The following is an 11,941-nucleotide window of genomic DNA, read 5'->3' as shown; positions in this document are numbered from 1 at the left end:
TTAAACCTGGATGCGATTAATATTTTGGAGGGTAACAACGGTTATGTCTTGGTTAGGGTTGGGATTTGCCCTCATCTGACTCGTACTTTCGCATTTTTCGCATACTTGTTGGCCAGATCCAGGGCTTTTTCTGGCTTGCATCACGTAGTAATGCGGTACCACACCGAAACTTTCAATTAAACCAGGTTGCGATTAATATTTTGGAGGATAACGCTGGTTATGTCTCGGTTAGGTCTGGGATTTGCCCTCATCTGGCTCGTACTTTCGCATTTTTCGCATACTTGTTGGCCAGGTCCTGGCCTTTTTCTGGTTTGGATCACGTAGTAATGCGGTACCACACCGAAACTGTCAATTAAACCTGGTTGCGATTAATATTTTGGAGGATAACGCCGGTTATGTCTGGGTTAGTTCTGGTATTTGCAATCATCTGGCTCTTGCCTTCGCGTTTTTCGCATACTTGTTTGCCAGATCCAGTGGCTTTTCCGGTTTGGACCACGTAGTAATGCGGTACCACACCGAAACTGTCAATTAAACCTGGTTGCGATTAATATTTTAGAGGATAACGCCGGTTATGTCTCGGTTAGGTGTTGTATTTGCCCTCATCTGACTCGTACTTTCGCATTTTTCGCATACTTGTTGGCAAGATCCTGGGCTTTTTCTGGTTTGGATCACGCAGTAATGTGGTACCACACTGAAACAGTCATTAAAAGCTTCTCCCGATTATTATTTTAGAGGAAAACTCTGGTTATGTCTGGGTTAGGTCTGGGATTTGCCCTCATCTGGCTCGTACTTTCGCATTTTGCGTATACTTGTTGGCCAGATCCTGGGCTTTTTCTGGTCTGGATCCCGTAGTAATGTGGTTTCTCAACGAAACAGTCTATTAAACCTGGTTGCGATTAATATTTTAGAGGATAACGCCGGTTATGTCTCGGTTAGGTCTGGTATTTGCCCTCATCTGGCTCGTACTATCGCATTTTTCGCATACTTGTTGGCCAGATCCAGGGCTTTTTCTGGCTTGCATCACGTAGTAATGCGGTACCACACCGAAACATTCAATTAAACCTGGTTGCGTTTAATACTTTGGAGGATAACGCCGGTTATGTCTGGGTTAGTTCTGGTATTTGCAATCATCTGGCACATGCTTTCGCGTTTTTCGCATACTTGTTTGCCAGATCAAGTGGTTTTTCCGGTTTGGACCACGTAGTAATGCGGTACCACGCCGAAACTGTCAATTAAACCTGGTTGCGATTAATATTTTAGAGGATAACGCCGGTTATGTCTCGGTTAGGTGTTGTATTTGCCCTCATCTGGCTCGTACTTTCGCATGTTTCGCATACTTGTTGGCCAGATCCTGGGCTTTTTCTGGTTTCGATCGCGTAGTAATGTGGTACCACACTGAAACAGTCAATAAATGCTTGTTCCGATTATTATTTTAGAGGAAAACTCTGGTTATGTCTGGGTTAGTTCTGGTATTAGCGATCATCTGGCACATACTTTCGCGTTTTTCGCATACTTGTTTGCCAGATCCAGTGGTTTTTCCGGTTTGGACCACGTAGTAATGCGGTACCACACCGAAACTGACAATTAAACCTGGTTGCGATTAATATTTTAGAGGATAACGCCGGTTATGTCTCGGTTAGGTGTTGTATTTACCCTCATCTGACTCGTACTTTCGCGTTTTTCGCATACTTGTTGGCAAGATCCTGGGCTTTTTCTGGTTTGGATCACGCAGTAACGTGGTACCACACCGAAACATTCAATTAAACCTGGATGCGATTAATATTTTGGAGGGTAACAACGGTTATGTCTTGGTTAGGGTTGGGATTTGCCCTCATGTGACTCGTACTTTCGCATTTTTCGCATACTTGTTGGCCAGATCCTGGGTTTTTTCTGGTTTGGATCCCGTAGTAATGTGGTACCACACTGAAACAGTCAATAAAAGCTTGTTCCGATTAGTATTTTAGAGGAAAACTCTGGTTATGTCAGGGTTAGATCTGGTATTTGCCCTCATCTGGCTCGTACTTTCGCATTTCTCGCATACTTGTTGGCCAGATCCAGGGCTTTTTCTGGCTTGCATCACGTAGAAATGCGGTACCACACCGAAACATTCAATTAAACCTGGTGGCGATTAATATTTTAGAGGATAACGCCGGTTATGTCTCGGTTAGGTGTTGTATTTGCCCTCATCTGACTTGTTCTTTCGCATTTTTCGCATACTTGTTGACCAGATCCAGCGCTTTTTCTGATTTGGATTTCGTACTAATGTGGTTCCACACCGAAACAGTCAACTAATCCTGGTTGCGATTAATATTTTGGAGGATAACGCCGGTTATGTCTCGGTTAGGTCTGGGATTTGCCCTCATCGGGCTCATACTTCCACTTTTTTCGCATACTTGTTGGCCAGATCCTGGCCTTTTTCTGGCTTGGACCACGTAGTATTGCTGTACCACACCGAAGCAGTCAATTAAACCTGGTTGCGAGTAATATTTTAGAGGATAACGCCGGTTATGTCTGGGTTAGGTCTGGTATTTGCCCTGATCTGGCTCGTACTTTCGCATTTTTCGCATACTTCTTGACCTGATCCAGGCCTTTTTCTGGTTTGGAACTTGTAGTAATGTGGTACCACACCGATACAGTCAATTAAACCTGGTAGCGATTAATATTTAAGAGGATAACGCCGGTTATGTCTGGGTTAGGTCTCGTATTTGCCCTCATCTGGCTCGTACGTTCGCATTTTACGCTTACTTGTTGGCCTGATCCTGGCTTTTTCTGGTTTAGATCACGTAGTAATGCGGTACCACACCGCAACAGTCAATTAAACGTGGTTGCGATTATTATTTTAGAGGATCACGCCGGTTATGTCTCGGTCAGGTCTGGGATTTGCCCTCACCTGGCTCGTACTTTCGCTTATTTCGCATACTTGTTGGCCATATCCTGGGCTTTGTCTTGTTTGGATCACGTAGTACCGTGGTACCACACCGAAACAGTCAATAAAAGCTTGTTCCGATTAGTATTTCAGAGGAAAACTCTGGTTATGTCTGGGTTAGTTGTGGTATTAGCAATCATCTGGCTCACACTTTCGCGTTTTTCGCATACCTGTTGGCCAGATCCTGGCCTTTTTCTGGTTTGGATCATGTAGTAATGCGGTACCACACCGAAACAGTCAATTAAACCTGGTTGCGATTAATATTTTAGAGGATAACGCCGGTTATGTCAGGGTTAGGTCTGGTATTTGCCCACATCTGGCACGTACTTTCGCATTTTTCGCATACTTGTTGGCCAGATCCAGGGCTTTTTCAGGCTGGCATCACGTAGTAGTGCGGTACCACACCGAAACAGTCAATTAAACCTGGTTGCGATTAATATTTTGGAGGATAGCGCCGGTTATGTCTGGGTTAGTTCTGGTATTTTCAATCATCTGGCTCATACTTTCGCGTTTTTCGCATACTTGTTGGCCAGATCTAGTGGTTTTTCTGGTTTGGATCACGTAGTAATGCGGTACCGCACCGAAACAGTCAATTAAACCCGATTGCGATTAATATTTTAAAGGATAACGCCGGTTATGTCAGGGTTAGGTCTGGTATTTGCCCTCATCTGGCACGTACTATCGCATTTTTCGCATACTTGTTGGCCAGATCCAGGGCTTTTTCAGGCTTGCATCACGTAGTAGTGCGGTACCCCACCGAAACAGTCAATTAATCCTGGTTGCGATTAATATTTTGGTGGATAACGCTGATTATGTCTGGGTTAGTTCTGGTATTTGCAATAATCTGGCTCATACTTCCTCGTTTTTCGCATACTTGTTGGCCAGATCCTGCGTTTTTTCAGGATTGGATGCCGTAGTAATGTGGTTCCACACCGAAACAGTCAATAAAAGCTGGTTCCGATTAGTATCTTAGAGGATAACGCTGGTTATGTCTGGGTTAGTTCTGGTATTTGCAATCATCTGTCACATACTTTCGCGTTTTTCGCATAATTGTTGGCCAGATCCCGCGTTTTTTCTGGATTGGATCCCGTAGTAATGTGGTTCCACACCGAAACAGTCAATTAAACCTGGTTGCCATTAATATTTTAGAGGATAACGCCGGCTATTTCTCGATTAGGTCTGTGATTCGCCCTCATCTGGCACGTACTTTCGCGTTTTTCGCATAGTTGTTGGCCAGATCCAGCGTTTTTTCTGGATTGGATCCCGTAGTAATGTGGTTCCACACCGAAACAGTCAATTAATCCTGGATGCAATTAATATTTTAGAGGATAACGCCGGTTATGTCTCGGTTAGGTCTGGTATTTGCCCTCATCTGGCTCGTGCTTTCGCATTTCTCGCATACTTCTTGGCCAGATCCTGCGTTTTTTCTGGTTTGGATCCCGTCGAAGTGTGGTTACACACCGAAACAGTCAATTAAACCTGGTTGCGATTAATATTTTAGAGGATAACGCCGGTTATGTCTCTGTTAGGTCTGGGATTTGCTCTCATCTGGCTCGTACGTTCGCGTTTTTCGCATACTTGTTGGCCAGATCCTAGGATTTTTCTCATTTGGATCATGCAGTAATGCGGCACCACACCGAAACAATCAATCAAACCTGGTTGCGATTAATATTTTAGAGGATAACGCCGGCTATGTCTCGATTAGGTCAGGGATATGCCCCACACTGGCTCGTACTTTCGCGTTTTTCGCATAGTTGTTGGCCAGATCCCGCGTTTTTTCTGGATTGGATCCCGTAGTAATATAGTTCCACACCGAAACAGTCAATTAAACCTGGTTGCCATTAATATTTTAGAGGATAACGCCGGCTATGTCTCGATTAGGTCAGGGATTCTCCCTCATCTGGCTCGTACCCTCGCGTTTTTCGCATAGTTGTTGGCCAGATCCAGCGCTTTTTCTGGATTGGATCCCGTAGTAGTGTGGTTCCACACCGAAACAGTCAATTAATCCTGGATGCAATTAATATTTTAGAGGATAACGCTGGTTATGTCTCGGTTAGGTCTGGGATTTGCCCTCATCTGGCTCGTACTTTCGCATTTTTCGCATACTTGTTGGCCAGATCCTGGCCTTTCTCTGGTTTGGATCGCGTAGTAATGCGGCACCACACAGAAACAGTCAATTAAACCTGCTTGCGAGTAATATTTTAGAGGATAACGCCGGTTACGTCTGGGTTAGGTCTGGAATTTGCCCGCATCTGGCACGTTCTTTCGCATTTTTCGGATACTCGTTGGCCAGATCCTGGCCTTTTTCTGGCTTGGACCACGTAGTAATGTGGTACCACACTGAAACAGTCAATTAAACCTGGTTCCGATCAATATTTTAGAGGATAACGCCGGTTATGTCTCGGTTAGGTCTGGGATTTGCACTCAATTGGCTCGTGCTTTCGCATTTTTCGCTTACTTGTTGACCACATACAAGGCTTTTTCTGGATTGTATCACGAAGTAATGCGGTACCACACCAAAACAGTCAAGTAAACCTGATTGCGATTAATATTTTAGAGGATAACGCCGGTTATATCTCGGTTAGGTCTGGGATTTGCCCGCATCTGGCTCGTTCTTTCGCATTTTTCGCATACTTGTTGGCCAGATCCTGGCCTTTTTCTGGCTTGGACCACGTAGTAATGTGGTACCACACTGAAACAGTCAATTAAACCTGGTTCCGATTAATATTTTAGAGGATGACGAAGGTTATTTCTGGGTTAGGTCTGGTATTTGCCCTCATCTGGCTCGTACTTTCACATATTTCGCATACTTGTTGGCCAGATCCTGGGCTTTCTCTGGTTTGGATCACGTAGTAATATGGTACCACACTGAAACAGCCAATAAAAGCTTGTTCCGATTAGTATTTTAGAGGAAAACTCTGGTTATGTCTGGGTTAGTTCTGGTATTAGCAATCATCTGGTTCATACTTTCGCGTTTTTAGTATACCTGTTGGTCAGATCCAGCGCTTTTTCTGATTTGGATCTCGTAGTAATGTGGTTCCACACCGAAACAGTCAATTAAACCTGGTTGCGATTAATATTTTAGAGGATAACGATGGTTATGTCTCGGTTAGGTCTGAGATGTGCCCTCAACTGGCTTGTACTTTCGCATTTTTAGCATACTTGTTGGTCAGATCCTCGCCTTTTTCTGGTTTGGGCCACGCAGTAATGCTGTATCACACCGAAACTGTCTATTAAACCTGGTTGCGATTAATATTTTAGAGGATAACGCCGGTTATGTCTCGGTTAGGTGTTGTATTTGCCCTCATCTGGCTCGTACTTTCGTATTTTTCGCATACTTGTTGGCAAGATCCTGGGCTTTTTCTGGTTTGGATCACGCAGTAATGCAGTACCACACCGTGACAGTCAATTAAAGCTGGTTGCAGTTAATATTTTAAAGGATAACGGCGGTTATGTCTGTGTTAGGTCTGGTATTTGACCTCATCTGGCTCGTATGGTCACGTTTTTCGCATACTTGTTGGCCAGATCCTGGGTTTTTTCTGGTTTGGATCGCGTAGTAATGCGGTACCACACAGAAACAGTCAATTAAACCTGGTTGCGATTAATATTTTAGAGGATAACGCTGGTAATGTCTCGGTTAGGTCTGAGATGTGCCCTCAACTGGCTCGTACTTTCGCATTTTTAGCATACTTGTTGGCCAGATCCTCGCCTTTTTCTGGTTTGGGCCACGTAGTAATGCGGTACCACACCGAAACTATCTATTAAACCTGGTTGCGATTAATATTTTAGAGGATAACGCCGGTTATGTCTCGGTTAGGTGTTGTATTTGCCCTCATCTGGCTCGTACTTTCGTATTTTTCGCATACTTGTTGGCAAGATCCTGGGCTTTTTCTGGTTTGGATCACGCAGTAATGCAGTACCACACCGTAACAGTCAATTAAACCTGGTTGCAGTTAATATTTTAAAGGATAACGGCGGTTATGTCTGTGTTAGGTCTGGTATTTGACCTCATCTGGCTCGTATGGTCACGTTTTTCGCATACTTGTTGGCGAGATCCTGGGTTTTTTCTGGTTTGGATCGCGTAGTAATGCGGTACCACACCGAAACAGTCAATTAAACCTGGTTGCGATTAATATATTAGAGGATAACGCCGGTAATGTCTCGGTTAGGTCTGGGATTTGCCCCCACTGGCTCGTACTTTCGCATTTGCGTATACTTGTTGGTCAGATCTTGGCCTTCTTCGGGCTTGGACCACGTAGTAATGTGGTACTACACTGAAACTGTCAATTAAACTTGGTTGCGATTAATATTTTAGAGGATAACGCCGGTTATGTCTGGGTTAGGTCTGGTATTTACCCTCATCTGTCTCGTAGTTTCGCTTTTTTCGCATACTTGTTGGCAAGATCCGGGGCTTTTTCTGGTTTGGATCACGCAATAATGCAGTACCACACCGTGACCGTCAATTAAACCTGGTTGCAGTTAATATTTTAAAGGATAACGGCGGTTATGTCTGTGTTAGGTCTGGTATTTGACCTCATCTGGCTCGTATGTTCACGTTTTTCGCATACTTGTTGGCCAGATCCTGGGTTTTTTCTGGTTTGGATTGCGTAGTAATGCGGTACCACACCGAAACAGTCAATTAAACCTGGTTGCGATTAATATATTAGAGGATAACTCCGGTAATGTCTCGGTTAGGTCTGGGATTTGCCCCCACTGGCTCGTACTTTCGCATTTGCGCATACTTGTTGGCCAGATCCTGGCCTTTTTCTGGTTTAGATCACGTAGTAATGCGGTACCACACCGCAACAGTCAATTAAACGTGGTTGCGATTATTATTTTAGAGGATAACGCCGGTTATGTCTCGGTCAGGTCTGAGATTTGCCCTGACCTGGCTCGTACTTTCGCTTATTTCGCATACTTGTTGGCCATATCCTGGGCTTTGTCTTGTTTGGATCACGTAGTAACGTGGTACCACACTGAAACAGTCAATAAAAGCTTGTTCCGATTAGTATTTTAGAGGAAAACTCTGGTTGTGTCTGGGTTAGTTCTGGTATTAGCAAGCATCTGGCTCATACTTTCGCGTTTTTCGCACACCTGTTGGCCAAATCTAGTGGTTTTTCTGGTTTGGATCACGTAGTAATGCGGTACCGCACCGAAACAGTCAATTAAACCTGATTGCGATTAATATTTTAGAGGATAACGCCGGTTATGTCAGGGTTAGGTCTGGTATTTGCCCTCATCTGGCTCGTACTTTCGCATTTTTCGCATACTTGTTGGCCAGATCCTGGCCTTTTTCTGGTTTGGGCCACGTAGTAATGTGGCACCACACTGAAACAGTCAAATAAACCTGGTTCTGATTAATATTTTAGCGGATAACGCCGGTTATGTCCGGGTTAGGTCTGGCATTTACCCTCATCTGGCTCGTACTTTCGCAGTTTTCGCATACCTGTTGGCCAGATCCAGCGCTTTTTCTGATTTGGATCACGTAGTAATGTGGTACCACACTGAAACAGTCAATAAGAGCTTGTTCCGATTAGTATTTTAGTGGAAAACTCTGGTTATGTCTGGGTTAGTTCTGGTATTTGCAATCATCTGGCTCATACTTTCACGTTTTTCGCATACTTGTTGGCCAGATCCTGGCCTTTTTCTGGTTTGGGCCACGAAGTAATGCGGTACCACACCGAAACTGACTATTAAAACTGGTTGCGATTAATATTTTAGAGGATAACGCCAGTTATGTCTCGGTTAGGTGTTGTATTTGCCCTCATCTGGCTCGTACTTTCGTATTTTTCGCTTACATGTTGGCCTGATCCTGGCTTTTTCTGGTTTAGATCACGTAGTAATACGGTACCACACCACAGCAGTTAATCAAACGTGGTTGCGATTATTATTTTAGAGGATAACGCCGGTTATGTCTCGGTCAGGTCTGGGATTTGCCCTCATCTGGCTCGTACTTTCGCTTATTTCGCATACTTGTTGGCCATATCCTGGGCTTTGTCTGGTTTGGATCACGTAGTAATGTGGTACCACACTGAAACAGTCAATAAAAGCTTGTTCCGAATAGTATTTTAGAGGAAAACTCTGGTTATGTCTGGGTTAGTTCTGGTATTAGCGATCATCTGGCACATACTTTCGCGTTTTTCGCATACTTGTTTGCCAGATCCAGTGGTTTTTCCGGTTTGGACCACGTAGTAATGCGGTACCACACCGAAACTGACAATTAAACCTGGTTGCGATTAATATTTTAGAGGATAACGCCGGTTATGTCTCGGTTAGGTGTTGTATTTACCCTCATCTGACTCGTACTTTCGCATTTTTCGCATACTTGTTGGCAAGATCCTGGGCTTTTTCTGGTTTGGATCACGCAGTAACGTGGTACCACACCGAAACATTCAATTAAACCTGGATGCGATTAATATTTTGGAGGGTAACAACGGTTATGTCTTGGTTAGGGTTGGGATTTGCCCTCATCTGACTCGTACTTTCGCATTTTTCGCATACTTGTTGGCCAGATCCTGGGTTTTTTCTGGTTTGGATCCCGTAGTAATGTGGTACCACACTGAAACAGTCAATAAAAGCTTGTTCCGATTAGTATTTTAGAGGAAAACTCTGGTTATGTCAGGGTTAGGTCTGGTATTTGCCCTCATCTGGCTCGTACTTTCGCATTTCTCGCATACTTGTTGGCCAGATCCAGGGCTTTTTCTGGTTTGCATCACGTAGAAATGCGGTACCACACCGAAACATTCAATTAAACCTGGTTGCGATTAATATTTTGGAGGATAACGCCGGTTATGTCTGGGTTAGTTCTGGTATTTGCTATCATCTGGCTAGTACTTTCGCATTTTTCGCATACTTGGTGGCCAGATCCAGGGCTTTTTCTGGCTTGCATCACGTAGAAATGCGGTACCACACCGAAACATTCAATTAAACCTGGTTGCGATTAATATTTTGGAGGATAACGCCGGTCATGTCTGGGTTAGTTCTGGTATTTGCTATCATCTGGCTCGTACTTTCGCATTTTGCGTGTACTTGTTGGCCAGATCCTGGGTTTTTTCTGGTCTGGATGCCGTAGTAATGTGGTTTCTCAACGAAACAGTCTATTAAACCTGGTTGCGATTAATATTTTAGAGGATAACGCCGGTTATGTCTCGGTTAGGTCTGGGATTTGCCATCATCTGGCTCGTACTTTCGCATTTTTCGCATACTTGTTGGCCAGATCCTGGGCTTTTTCCGGTTTGGACCACGTAGTAATGCGGTACCACACCGAAACTGTCAATTAAACCTGGTGGCGATTAATATTTTAGAGGATAACGCCGGTTATGTCTCGGTTAGGTGTTGTATTTGCCCTCATCTGACTTGTTCTTTCGCATTTTTCGCATATTTGTTGACCAGATCCAGCGCTTTTTCTGATTTGGATTTCGTACTAATGTGGTTCCACACCGAAACAGTCAACTAATCCTGGTTGCGATTAATATTTTGGAGGATAACGCCGGTTATGTCTCGGTTAGGTCTGGGATTTGCCCTCATCGGGCTCATACTTCCACATTTTTCGCATACTTGTTGGCCAGATCCTGGCCTTTTTCTGGCTTGGACCACGTAGTATTGCTGTACCACACCGAAGCAGTCAATTAAACCTGGTTGCGAGTAATATTTTAGAGGATAACGCCGGTTATGTCTGGGTTAGGTCTGGTATTTGCCCTGATCTGGCTCGTACTTTCGCATTTTTCGCATACTTCTTGACCTGATCCAGGCCTTTTTCTGGTTTGGAACTTGTAGTAATGTGGTACCACACCGATACAGTCAATTAAACCTGGTTGCGATTAATATTTTAGAGGATAACGCCGGTTATGTCAGGGTTAGGTCTGGTATTTGCCCACATCTGGCACGTACTTTCGCATTTTTCGCATACTTGTTGGCCAGATCCAGGGCTTTTTCAGGCTTGCATCACGTAGTAGTGCGGTACCACACCGAAACAGTCAATTAAACCTGGTTGCGATTAATATTTTGGAGGATAGCGCCGGTTATGTCTGGGTTAGTTCTGGTATTTTCAATCATCTGGCTCATACTTTCGCGTTTTTCGCATACTTGTTGGCCAGATCTAGTGGTTTTTCTGGTTTGGATCACGTAGTAATGCGGTACCGCACCGAAACAGTCAATTAAACCCGATTGCGATAAATATTTTAAAGGATAACGCCGGTTATGTCAGGGTTAGGTCTGGTATTTGCCCTCATCTGGCACGTACTATCGCATTTTTCGCATACTTGTTGGCCAGATCCAGGGCTTTTTCAGGCTTGCATCACGTAGTAGTGCGGTACCCCACCGAAACAGTCAATTAATCCTGGTTGCGATTAATATTTTGGTGGATAACGCTGATTATGTCTGGGTTAGTTCTGGTATTTGCAATAATCTGGCTCATACTTCCTCGTTTTTCGCATACTTGTTGGCCAGATCCTGCGTTTTTTCAGGATTGGATGCCGTAGTAATGTGGTTCCACACCGAAACAGTCAATAAAAGCTGGTTCCGATTAGTATCTTAGAGGATAACGCTGGTTATGTCTGGGTTAGTTCTGGTATTTGCAATCATCTGTCTCATACTTTCGCGTTTTTCGCATAATTGTTGGCCAGATCCCGCGTTTTTTCTGGATTGGATCCCGTAGTAATGTGGTTCCACACCGAAACAGTCAATTAAACCTGGTTGCCATTAATATTTTAGAGGATAACGCCGGCTATTTCTCGATTAGGTCTGGGATTTGCCCTCATCTGGCACGTACTTTCGCGTTTTTCGCATAGTTGTTGGCCAGATCCAGCGTTTTTTCTGGATTGGATCCCGTAGTAATGTGGTTCCACACCGAAACAGTCAATTAATCCTGGATGCAATTAATATTTTAGAGGATAACGCCGGTTATGTCTCGGTTAGGTCTGGTATTTGCCCTCATCTGGCTCGTGCTTTCGCATTTCTCGCATACTTGTTGGCCAGATCCTGCGTTTTTTCTGGTTTGGATCCCGTCGAAGTGTG

This window comes from Colletes latitarsis, unplaced genomic scaffold, assembly GCF_051014445.1.
Source record: "Colletes latitarsis isolate SP2378_abdomen unplaced genomic scaffold, iyColLati1 scaffold0002, whole genome shotgun sequence".
Taxonomy (NCBI): Eukaryota; Metazoa; Arthropoda; class Insecta; order Hymenoptera; family Colletidae; genus Colletes; species Colletes latitarsis.
The sequence above is the reverse complement of the archived record's forward strand: the minus strand, read 5'-3'. Positions refer to the sequence as shown.